Source organism: Rhinatrema bivittatum, chromosome 2, assembly GCF_901001135.1.
Source record: "Rhinatrema bivittatum chromosome 2, aRhiBiv1.1, whole genome shotgun sequence".
In the NCBI taxonomy this organism is placed as follows: Eukaryota; Metazoa; Chordata; class Amphibia; order Gymnophiona; family Rhinatrematidae; genus Rhinatrema; species Rhinatrema bivittatum.
The window spans coordinates 580,139,598-580,152,849 of record NC_042616.1 but is presented as its reverse complement, the minus strand read 5'-3'; the positions used below and the strand labels follow the sequence as shown (position 1 = coordinate 580,152,849).

Here is a 13,252-nt window from a genome sequence, read left to right as displayed (position 1 = left end):
ATAGTGCTTTCAACCCTGACAGTAGTCTGTTGGGGAGTTTGTTGGTATATATATATATATATATATATATATATATATATATATATATGTATATACATTTTTGTACTTGGTAAATTTTATATTTGTGTATAGTGTAAATATTGTTTAGAAACAAACAACGCAAATGGGTTTAAATATAAAATTAACTTGTTTTGCATTGTCAGAGGTATGAATCTTTATGCAAATTTGCTACATAATTGCCACAAAATCTTGAAAAATGTGCTGTAGGAAAGGGGCTCTGTTAACTGTACATTTTCTAGGTAATATTATCATGTACTTTTCCAGATTTGGTTGTTTGGTTGTTCTATTTATACTCAGAATTTTAACATTGTCTCATGAAATAACATACTGTTTGCCAGAAAATATTATATGCAATTATTGAACTTTGCTATGTTTATCAATCAGCCCTTTGCAATATTGTTTTGCTAGATAATTGGTTTTCTTAAGCAATCCCTGTCTAATTCATCCCCTTTTACCTTTGAAAGACAAGCTAAAAGTTGACCAAATGAAAAATGACCAAAAAAGGGGTTTTTTTTAATTAATTAATTTATTTAATGTATCAGTACAAATGGGAATCAACTATTTGTGCAAATTGCTGACAGGAAAATAACATGGGGACCAGAATTAGGCCTACAACTCCTATGAGAAGAAAAAAAAGAATACATGAATTTTAAAGAATCGTCATTTTCTGGGCTCCCACTGGATAGTTGTTTAAAAAAGCAATAGGGGACCAACTTATTGGAGATAGACACCATAAAATATTAAACAGTCTCTGCTTAAACTACTAAATCAAAATATTCCCTAAGATCTAAGAGAGAGGAAAAATAAATAAGCTATGTAAATTTATTTTAAATAATGAATGTCTTCATGATAAGCATCATGGAAGAGAAGTATAGGTTAAGTTAAAAGAGAAAGTAGATAGGAGAGTCACTTCAGTAGGTATACAAATACATTTTAGGGTATTATTACATGTAAAGTTTTGCTAAATATATTATTTACACAACCAAACAAAAACCATGTCACATTACAGTTATTTGCATCTTTATTAAAGCTTTTAGATTCCATATAAAAAAACCCTGACCAAATTAACTTAAAATTCTTAACCATAAACACTCACCTATACATACAAAACAATTTGTACCATAAAACCCCAACTAGGACCCTAGTTTCGATGGTTAATAACCATATTCACCAGGGGGCAAAAAATGACAGTGATAGCGAAAAACAAATGCACAGATAAGGGACATGCATTTATATCACACAAGTGAAACAGATTATAGGTATATGTATAGTTATTTTATAATCTGGATCCAAATGTTCACAACGATGTCAATATCTGTAGCTACAAAAAAACAAAAATAAAAATACAGAGGGGAAACAAGAGTATCCTAAAGTAAATAACTGCTTTCCTAATGTCATCTCACTGCTGTTTACCTTTTATGTACCAGTTTCAATCAAACTGTATAATAGTTTCAACAACATGTGACTGTAAACACTACCCATTATCACCATTACCATTCAGATGTTGTTATATAAACTATAACAAGAATTACTTAAACAATACACTAACCAAAAAGTATGTCTGAACAGTCTTACTTATAAACCTTACTAGTATAAAATCTATTACCTTACATTATCGATAACTGCACTTCTCAATATGGAAATACATCAAAAAGACACCAATAAACCACTCAAAGTATCTTCACAAAAAGATGTCCGACTATGTCAATGGGCCTCACAATTCTAGTAAACTAAGACGATCTTTATCCATTAGTATAAAAACAACCTGGAAAAAGAGTCTCCTATGTTTGTTTATTTATTTATTTATTTATTTATTTGTTTTGCAGCTTTTATATACCGGTATTAGTGGGGACTTCATACCGGTTCACATATGAACAAAAGGACTGAAAATACATAATAACAGGGAGAAGGAACTGGGGGGGGGGGGGGGGGTGTGTAACTAAAGAGCAGAGTTGGAGGACAGGCTATATACATCAGAGAAGGTAACTCTATGAGAACTTAAACATATAGGGGCGGATTTTAAGAGCCCTGGGACTTGCGTAAGTCTCGGGGTTTTCGGAGGGGGGCGTGTCGGGGGCGGGCCCGAACCGCGCGGCGTTTTCGGGGCGTGTCGGGAGCGTTCCGGGGGCGTGGCTACGGCCCGGGGCGGTCCGGGGGCGTGGTCGCGCCCTCCAGACCCGCCCCCAGGTCGCGTCCCGGCGCGCTAGCGGCCCGCTGGCGCACGGGGATTTACGCCTCCCTCCGGGAGGCGTAAATCCCCCGACAAAGGTAAGGGGGGGGCTTAGACAGGGCCGGGTGGGTGGGTTAGGTAGGGGAAGGGAGGGGAAGGTGAGGGGAGGGCAAAAGGAAGTTCCCTCCGAGGCTGCTCCGATTTCGGAGCGGCCTCGGAGGGAATGGGGGTAGGCTGCGCGGCTCGGCGCGCGCCGGCTATACAGAATTCATAGCCTTGTGTGCGTCGATCCAGGATTTTAGTGGATACGCGCGGCTCCGCGCGTATCTACTAAAATCTAGCGTACTTTTGCTGGCGCCTGATGCGCCAGCAAAAGTACGCCTATTCGCGTTTTTTGAAAATCTACCCCATAGTATCATAATATGGCAATAACATCTTAATATACAATATCTTAGCAATTATTATCTTAAAAACTTAAAAGTCTTGGAGTGGAGATACTATTCTGGGTAGGCACGTTAGAATAACAAGGTTTTTAATTTTTTTTTTTAAATTTGACGGAGCATGGTTCGAGTCGCAGGGTAGGTGGGAGAGCATTCCAGAGGGACAGGCCAGAAATTGAGAAAGCGCAGTCACGTGTGGATGAAAGGCGGGCTGTTTTGAGTGTGGGGACAGTTAGGGTGCCTTTTTTGGCTGTCTTAATGGGTCTTGATGACTGGTAGGGGTTAAAAGGCAGGTCGAGCCAGTTGGAGTTGTGGTTGTGGAGGGATTTGTTTACAATGGTCAGAGTTTTGTAGTGGATGCGGTAGAGGATCGGGAGCCAGTGTAACTATATGCTTATGAATTACTTACTGGTGGATAATATATTCCTTCTCATTTCCACACTATATACTTTCAGCTGGACTTGTCAAGTCCATTTATATACACTGATCTACCGGGTAAAGTTTTTAATATAAATTTGAATGTGCCAAAAATGCTTAACTTCCCAAAATGTATAGCACAAATAACAGCAAAAACAAAAATTACTCAACATATAGAGTACAGTATACATCACCTTTTTTCACCGAAATGACTATAATTAAAGACACTGAGCAACTTGAAAAACGCCACACATGCAGGCTCTCTCATAGGATGTAACTATTGCAAAAAATGCTTCTAAAATAACAAATTGTATTGGGCCTGAAAGGGGATTGAAGTGGCTTGAGAGGCGTCATGCCTACCTGACAACTCTTGAAGGTTATTGCTTAAATATATTATTTGTCATTCATTCAGTAAATGGATAAAGGCCAAAATTGTCATAGAATTATGCATATTCATTTCTTATTTCTTTCCCCAGTGGTTTCCAACCTCGTCTTCAAGTTCTGCCTCCCAGGTCTAGTTTTCAGTTTAGCCGCAATAACTATTTGTGAAACAAATTTGCATATGTTAGATGTATGCTAATATATCTCACAATTAATAATTGCTGGTAATTCATAAAAAATAGACCTGTTGGATGGTCCTCTAGGAAAGACAGGAAACAGACCCCCTCATTTATCAAAATGCATTAAGGACTTATCGCATGTGAAAACCCCTTAACGCATGCGAAAACGCCTTTAATGCATGCGATAGCACCATATCGTATGGTGCGATGCAAATCCGAAAGAGGAGGCGTTAGGGGCGTGAGTGGGCTGGGTTTACAATTTTGTGAAGTCCTATCGCACGGCTTTAACGCCGATTTTAGCTACAATATTTTCAGTAGCATTAAGCCGTGTGATAGCTTGCGTTACAGACAGTAAGCTGTTAGCGCATTTCGCAATGTCTCCTCAAAGGCCTGTTTTAGTAGGTGTGAAGCTCCCGCAGAGAGAGAGAGAAAGTGAGAGAGAGAGAGCGCCTAGCCTATCTCCCAATGGGAGGCCCACTTAGTAACTCGAGGTGAGGTTTAGGTATTAGTGTAGGGGGTTAGGGGGTCACTTTGACATTCAAAGTGAGACATACAAACAGAACAGTGCTCTCTTGTGAAGATTTGATGACCTTCGGAGTGAGGAAACTCACCCAAAGATGAGATTTGTGCAATGTTCTCTCCACCTAGCTTGATGGACTCTCTACCTGGGTAACATCAAGCTAGGTGGAGAGAACATTTATTTATTTATTTAACTCTTTTCTATGCCAACATTCATGATACAGATCATATCATATCGGTTTACATGTAACAAGGAAGTTATAACATTAGGGGTAGATTTTAAAAAAATACGCGTTCGCGTACTTTTGTTGGCGCACCAGTCGAAAACAAAAGTACGCTGGATTTTAGTAGATATGCGCGTAGCCGCGCGTATCTTCTAAAATCCAGGATCGGCGCGCGCAAGGCTGCCGATTTTGGGCAGCCGGTGCGCGCCGAGCCGCGCAGCCTGCCTCCGTTCCCTCCAAGGCCGCTCCGAAATCGGAGCGGCCTCGGAGGGAACTCTCTTTCGCCCTCCCCTCACCTTCCCCTCCCTTCCTCTACCTAAACCACCCCCCCGGCCCTATCTAACCCCCCCCCTACCTTTGTCCACGGATTTACGCCTCCCGGAGGGAGAAGTAAATCCACGTGCGCCAGCGGGCCGCTGGCGCGCCGAGACGCAACCCGGGGGAGGTTCCGGAGGGCACGGCCACGCCCCCGGACCGCCCCGGGCCGAAACCACGCCCCCGGGCCCGCCCCTGAAACGCTGTGTCCCGCCCCCAAAATGCCGCGTCGATCGGCCCCGCCCCTGACACGCCCCCGACAAAAAACCCCGGGACTTACGCGAGTCCCAGGGCTCTGCGCGCGCCGGCAGGCCTATGGAAAATCTGTCCGTTAATATTGAGGAAGAAGCAAAAGTTACAATAAAACAAGGTCGTGAGAACTTGGGAACTGAAATAGCCAGGGGCAAAGAATTAACATAATAAACTTAAAAAGGATATACTGGTTGCACAAATCTCATTTTTGAGTGAGTTTCCTCACTCCGAAGGTCATCAAATCTGCACAAGAGACCACTGTTCTGTTCGTACGGCTCACTTTGAATGTCAAAGTGGCCCCTAACCCCTACACTAATACCTAAACCTCACCTCGAGTTACTAGGTGGGTCTCCCATAGGGATATAAATACTTATCTAGGGAGAGGTTCTTATGGCCTGGATTGGCCACTGTTGGAGACAGGATGCTGGGCTTGATGGACCCTTGGTCTGACCCAGTATGGCATGTTCTTATGTTCTGTGTTGTTGTTAAGGATGTGGACCCTTGAACCAAGATGAGGTTGGCACTACCACCAGGAGAAGGGCCCCTGTTGGTCCTCATCATTAGGAGGCAGTGCAGGCAGAGAAAACCCAACTGGAGCTTCACCTTTACCAGCCCTTGTTCCCCACAGGTTGAGCCCTTGGGTACTGGGACCGGCAGGACTTAGGCGGGGGTCTTTCAAGACGTGGAACAGGCAGAAGTCAAGGCAGGCGGCAGACTGAAAGAACCAGGAACAGGCCAGAGGTCAGTAGACAGAGAAACACGCTGGAGGTCAGGGCAGGCAGAGCAGGTCAAGGAGCAAGGCAGGAACGCTGGATCAGGAATCAACACAAAACTCACACTCTAAACAGAACAGGACCCGTTGCTGAGGCAAAGTGCTAGAGACAGGGCAGGGTATATATATACCCACCCTGCCTGATATCTTCACAGGCCACACAGAACTTTCCCGCGACGGGCCCTTTAAATTGGGAGTGACGGCAAGCGCCTAGGGAGCTGGACGCAGAGGTTGAGTTGGCGGTGTGCCAGGCCGCTGTAGTGGTGGTCGGCGTCGGCCACCGCAAGCAGCAATGGAGGAGGGCCGGGTCTGGTTGCCTCCCGGCAGAGGTAAGGAGACCCGGTTGCGGACAGCCGCAGCCGGGGATCCTAACAGTTATTACTCCAACAATCACATCCTTAATTAATCATTCTCTCTCAGAAGGAATTGTTTCAGATAGGTTAAAACAAGCTGTGATAAAGCCAATTCTAAAAAACAAAACGGGTAGAATCAATGATTGGGATACCTATAGTCCAATATCCAACTTGTCCTTTCTCTCAAAAGTATTTGTAAAAGCAGTGTTATCCGAACTTGTAAATCATCTGGAAGACCAAGATATGTTCTTCCCAAATCAATTTAGATTTAGGAAAAATTGTTCAATTGAGACATTACTCCTCTCTGTTTTATGAGGGTTTGATACTGATGAATCTTATTTTCTAGTGCTAATTGACCTAACAGCCACCTTAAACACTGTGGATCATACCCTGCTGTGCCAACAGCTGAGCAAAATTGGGATTGATGGTTGTGTTCTCAGATGGTTTCTCATCCTTTCTATCTAATAGAACATTCCAAGTCAAGTTGGGCAATCGCATATCTGATACTTTCCATATTGATACAGGTGTCCCTCAAGGCTCAGCCCTCTCAGCAACACTTTTCAATATCTATATGCTCCCACTGTGCAAATTGCTCGTGGATTTAGGAATTACTTTCTTCTTGTATGCTGATGACATACAGTTTTACATTCCATTCTCCAAATCATTTGAAAATACAGTTTCGACACTTTCAACCTATATGAAAGCAATACAGCAGGAACTAATGCAATTTAAACTAACACTAAACCCTTAAAAGACTGAAAACATTTGGTTAAATAAAAACTCTTCGATAGTTAAACCACCAGCTCTAACCTGGGTAATTTCCAAATTACTCCCTGAAATCAAGTACGGGATTTAGGTATCCAGCTAGACGGGAACCGTACAATGAAAAAGCACGTCAATAAATTTGTTACTACAGGTTACGCCAAGTTGCGTATATTATATAGGTTGAAACCTTTATTAACTTTTGAGTACTTCTGTACTGATTTGCAAACTCTAATTTTCTCAAATCTAGGCTACTATAACTCCTTATTACTCGGTCTTCTCTATGTTTATTAAAACATTAAAATTATTAGAAAATGCCTCAGCAAGACTTTTGTTAAGAACTAGGAAATTTGATCACATTATACCCTCGATGATCTCACCGCACTGGCTGCCTGTACAAGCTCAAATCTATTTTAAAGTATTAACGCTAATATTCAAAATCATTCATTCCAGTAGCACCAGTATGATAGGTCTGACAATACAACCATACATACCTCAGTGAGCACAAAGATCTCAAAATAAAGGACTACTGATTGTTCCCACAATACGGAGCACACACCTGACGCAAGTAAGAGATCGTCTGTTTTCCATAGTGGGTCCAAAGCTATGGAACTCGCTATCTGAGATGTTAGGACTGATACCAGATAGAAAGAGATTTAAATATGAGCTAAAAACATGGCTATTCAAACATGCTTATAATCTAACTTAAAACATCAGAATATAGAGATCTACAATAAAAGAAGGACAAGAGATACTAATTGAAGCATGAAGAATAAATATAACGAGAGAATGTGAAATTTGTTATACTATTTTATTTTATTTTATGTACACTCGACCATGTTTTAGATCTTTAGTTAGTTCGTTTGATAGTTGTTAATGCCTGTTTATGAATACAACCTCTGTAACCCATCATTTGTTGTTGATTTATAGCTATGAATGTTACATTTGTAAACCATTGTGATCTGTACATGGAATGATGGTATATAAAATGTCTAAATAAATAAAATGTAGCTGGGTTTAAAAATTTTGGATAAATTCTTGGAGGAGAAGTCCATTATCTGCTATTAATCAAGCTGGCATAGGGAATAGCTGCTCCTATTACTGGCATTAGTAGCATGGAATCCGCTTAATGTTTGGGTACTTACCAGGTACTTGTAATCTGTATTGGCCACTGTTAGAAACAGGATGCTGGGCTTGGACCCTTGGTCTGACCCAGTATGGCCACTTCTTATGTTCTTATGTGTAGTGAACTACTCTGAAAGAATCCCTTAGAGTTTGATTAATCCAAATTATTTTTTGACTCTGGAGGGCAAACAGAGAAAAAACTAATGGCAACTGTTGTAAAATCATATATTCCAGAGAGATTCAGCAAAAAAATGAAAAATATTCATTGCAGTTTGAAAAAAGATATTTGGAGCTCACAGGAGGAGGATCTAACATTGACACACCATTCACTTTGTGCATAGACATTCCAACAAACATTAATTTACCCAAACACATTCACGCCTTTTATTTTACCTTTCCAGTATCTCTCAGATCCAAAAATATTTATACCTGAATAAGGCTGAAAAATGATGGCGGATAAGGACTTCAAGATCCAGCTGGTATATCCAAATTACCTTTTGTTACAATGTCATAGACCTAGTTGATCTCTAACATTTGTTGAACTATCAATACTGTAAATAATGAAATCTAACTAGTTAGCATAGAGGGAAGGGAAAGTTAGTAACACCTTTGAAGAACACTGATACTTGAATAACAGAGTGAAACCTACAATTTTCCCCACAGTAACACATGGCAAATATACAGTAAATGACTAAAAACTACAATTACGTATATGCTGTACGGATATATCAACAGAAATGTGTTGTGGTTTGTCTTATATTCACAACACAAATACAGCAGCCATGCTTTGACATGAGCATGTGCTGCAAATGGAGGAGCATGTGATTTCACATCAGATACATTCATGCCGCCATTCAGACAGCCTATAAAACAGGAAAAAGTGTATTTACTGCCCCACTAATCATGAAACATCAATGCTTTCCTGTCACAATAACCAGTGCACCCTACAGCCCTGGTGATCCCAACTCTGGAATCCTGAAAGCTGGGCATCCTGACCACTACCCTGAACTAGAAAGGAAGTTCCAGCCTCTTTAGCTTTGGTCTGAATGTTAGGCAACTAAATGAAACATGTAACACATGTGCATCATGTAACTCTTTAACCTGTAATTCTGGGCTATGAACAAAATCATGTACAGATAGGATACATTATCTGTACACATGCACCCAGCATTTAGAGACCTATACAATAAAACTGGCACAAACATTTCTTGGCATATGAATCAGTAAAAATTGACCATGCACTTCAAAATGTCACTTAATGAGTTTTGCAATAGGTTTTATCCTACAGATGTTAAATAAGTACCACAATAGTGAATACACACTGCACTGTGCATTGTGATGTCAAAAATGCCCACAAAAATGCATAGTCATATCAAATACTGTGTAGATGCAATGATAATTATTACAGGCATGTACAATTAATCCTACTGAATTCCTTTCCTTTCTTGGCTCTGCTTCCTTCCTTCTGTAGCCCCTGTCCTGATCAGATCCTGGGAACAGGACTCTTGGGGAGGCCCCATGATAGGGATATGCATTTGTTTAAAATGAATGACCATTCCAAAATTAATTGGATCTAATTTGTTTCTTTTGGGAATCCCCAAAACGAATTGAGGGACCCTGCTAATTAAACTAATCCTATTTGTTTCATTCATTTTTCCCCCATTCATTTCTTCTATGGTCATTAAAGTCTGTGGAGAATAAAAGATGCAATACAGTCAGATAGGAATTGCTACAGCATAGCTATTAGCAGCAGCAGAGTGAATCATGTATGCCTTGGTAGGACATGTTGTCAAGCATACAATGTATCGCAGTGATGCATATTTCTAAACTAACCTATCACTGCTCTGTAGATCTTGAAACACTAATCTTGAAGAGTGAGCATGTTTGAGATGTGCTGTTCAAAGTGTGCATTCCTTTGGTAGTCATTGTCATCTCTGTCTGCTGCTTGATGCCCAGCTGCTATTCTCCTAGTCCCCTACAAATTAGTCAAAAATACCCAAAGTAGCATGAAACTCACGAATGTCCAATATATTATAATCTTGCTACTGAAAAATGAGGGCTTAACTATTCTTTTGTAGAGTGACCATCATATAGCACTTCAGGCTTATTGGGCTTTTTAGATAAACCCTATATCAGCGCTAGGGCACTACTGGTCCCTTCACAGAGAAGGTCCAAGGGAGTTCTCTCTCAACAAAGCTGAAGTAAACCTATTTTGAGAAAGTGACTGGAACATGGGTCTAAACTGCTCCAGCTTTAAAGAGAGACAGGAAAGGAGAAGAGATCTTCTGCCAGGGAAGCTGGCTGGGCCTGGATTTTATTGCAAGAAAAACCTCTTGGGAGAAGAGGTGAAGCAATATACCTCATCTACACTGACCTCAGTAGCAGGGCCAGGGCCAGTTGAGATCACTGAGTCTTCACTGCTGGCAAACCAGGTCTATTGAGACCACTGTGACTATAACTGTTGAGAGCAACTCTACTAATAAGGGGCAAATTCGGGAGTCCCCTTATATACACCCCCACAAAGACATAGTGTGGAGTATTGAACAAATGTTTCAATGAACAGAAAGGAAAAGACATGTTAGTCTCAGCAAAACAAAAGGATATCATTTTGTATATACAGACACTCTGTGATTGCCACTACAGACTCCCATTTTGTTCACAGCCCTCCAGGCTACTTTTGTCTCATGTACAAGGAATTTCACTGATTAACAAACAAACATATTCAAGGCCATCCGCATGTGAAAGGGAATGCCAATACATATCTATATCCTTTTAAACCAGAGTGGTGGGCCTAAGCCATGAACCCATTCCCTATAAACACCACACACAATAAATCTCAAGAAAGTATGTTTCTGTGGACAAGAATTTAAGCAACATTTTCCCACTCTTTAACTGGAATTGTTTTTTCTGAGAAATAATCCTCTTGGTTGTCCACTCCTCTGACCTGAATTCTCTGGCTGAAACTCCAGGCATAGGAAAATAGAAGAAAATGCACACTTCTACATGATATTTATTTATTTATTTATTTATTTATTTATTTATTTATTTATTTAATTAACAACTTTTAATATACCGACGTTCGTTTGGCACATCACGCCGGTTTACAATTAACTCAAATAGAGGAGGAATTACAATGAACAGGGATCAGGGGATGGGAGCAGGCCAGAAAGAGGATATCTTCAACTGACTGAGTACCAGATTCTGTAAAAAAAAAAAATCATGTTCTTTCGGGCACCATTTCTTTGTACACCTACGATCTGGTCATCTGAAATAAAGTACCAAATTAGACAAAATATTGCATTGAAAAATGCAAATGAGGACAAAATTTGTAATTTGTGATATTTTCTAGAATGATTTGTGAACCTTTCTATAGTTTTCTTCCAAATTTCTTTCATTTCCAATTCAAACTCAAAATTTCTTTTAAATCAAAAATAGTCTTTCAAACTGAATAGTCCTTGAACACAGAAATCTTCTGGTCATGTAATCCACTTTATTGGGTGGGCATTCATATTCTTTAACAAAGTCAGAATTTCCTGAGAAGCAAACTGGAATCAGACCAGAGAATCAGTCACCAATGTAATTCAAGTAACAATCCATAGGGGCACTGCATTACTGAGGGCACTGCTTAAATATTCATAATTCCTTCACTCTGTGAGGTCATGGACCTGATTCTGCAGCAGTTGTATCATGATTGCATCTCCTGAGATGACCCTCAAGTTCATCCTTTGAACCAGGTCACCCTGAAGAAGCAAATTAAGATGTGGAAATGGGATAGAAGTGTCTGAAAACTTTCTGTGGCAATTGCTTCCCAGACTGGAGAGCCTCCTATAAAGTATTCTGTGACTTGAGTGCTTCCTGGGACTGCTCAGGCACAGCTACTCATCACAATTTGCTTAGTATAATACATAAAGTCCAATGGAGCATATGGATATTGGTCATTCACACATACTAATGCAACAGATGGTCCTCCCATGACCAATTAGGGAAAGGTTGATTATGTCCACACATTAGCTCATAACATAAATGGGTCCAAAGCTGATAAGGAAAAACTATTTGGGTGAGATCATACTTCCCCACACAAATTTTCTGGGAGGTCTTTAGTAAACGCCAGCATTTATCACCTTGGCTGGGTGATGGGGTAGGCTCAGAGGATGTGCCAGAGAATTGCGAGGCATGTTGCGCTGGAGGTGGACCCTTGGCCTGGTACAGGATTGGTACGGCCCTCCGGTCGGACCCAGAGAGCGCCTGCCACCAGGAGGCAGAGCACAGGAGGAGACAAGCTGGAACTTCACCAATAGCAACCCGAGGTTCCCTAAGGTTGAGCCCTTGGTTACCCGGGCCGCCTGGTCTTAGGTGGGCCTCGCAGGATCTCCTGGAGAGGAAGTGTAGAGGAGTGCCCATCACGAACAAGGGTGCACGGTCAAGGTCCACACCAGAATATCTAGCAGTCACAGGAGGCTAGAACAGAGAGTCCGAAAGGATAGGGAGGATCAAGGCCAGAGTAGTAGATCAGAATGGTCAGCCGAAGCAGGGGTCAGTACCTGTAGTCAATCCGAACCCTGGCGCGAGTTCAGCTGCAATGAGGAAGGCTGCAAAGGAGCCGGGGACGCCTGTGGACGCCGCAGCAGAGCAGCGCAGGGACTCAGGCTGGAGCTGGTGGATGGTCGGGCCAGGTGAGCAGGACTGGTCGTGGAGCGCAACAAGGCAGACATGGTCACCCAGCTTTTAGAATAATCATCCGTTCCCCTCCACAGCCTGCCTCAGGTAGACCTGCATTGTCCTCCTCAAAGACCATCCAATAGCAGCTTCTACAGATGGACTGGCAGTTTCCAGATTGTATGACCCTTCTAAAACGGTCTTCTCCTTTGTCTTCAGAATGACTCATTCCTCTGATATCTTCCAAGCCTTTACTTTCTTCACTCAAGACAATGGTTCCAGGGGTCAAAGCTTTCTTCTGCACCTCCATTTCCACCTCCCATAAAGAGCAGCCCCTTCCATGTGGCTGTAATGTCTGAGGAAAAAACCTTGTTGGTTCTAGCCTGTTCAAGTGTTGCAACCATCGCTGCCCGACGGCTTCACTCCGCATACCTTTCTGTTTCTGCGACTCCTCCTGCTCCTTTTGGACATCTGGCTGCCGTGGCGACTGCACACCGTCCTCTCCGGCGTCCCCGGACCGGCTTGGGCGCTGCCTCCCGCCATGCTCCTCAGGTACCTTAGGGTGCGCGCACCGCCCGGCCCTCATTCTTATTTCCTCTATGGCGCGAACCTCAGGGGCGTCCCCCT

At 42.0% G+C, this 13,252-nt stretch overlaps 1 protein-coding gene across 9 annotated transcripts in view; it reads left to right on the top strand.

Annotated features, from left to right (window-relative positions):
* Positions 1-13,252, top strand: part of PTPRM (protein tyrosine phosphatase receptor type M) — a 1,907,823-nt gene that overhangs the window by 1,268,515 nt on the left and 626,056 nt on the right. The gene's annotated exons all lie outside the window — the stretch shown is intronic.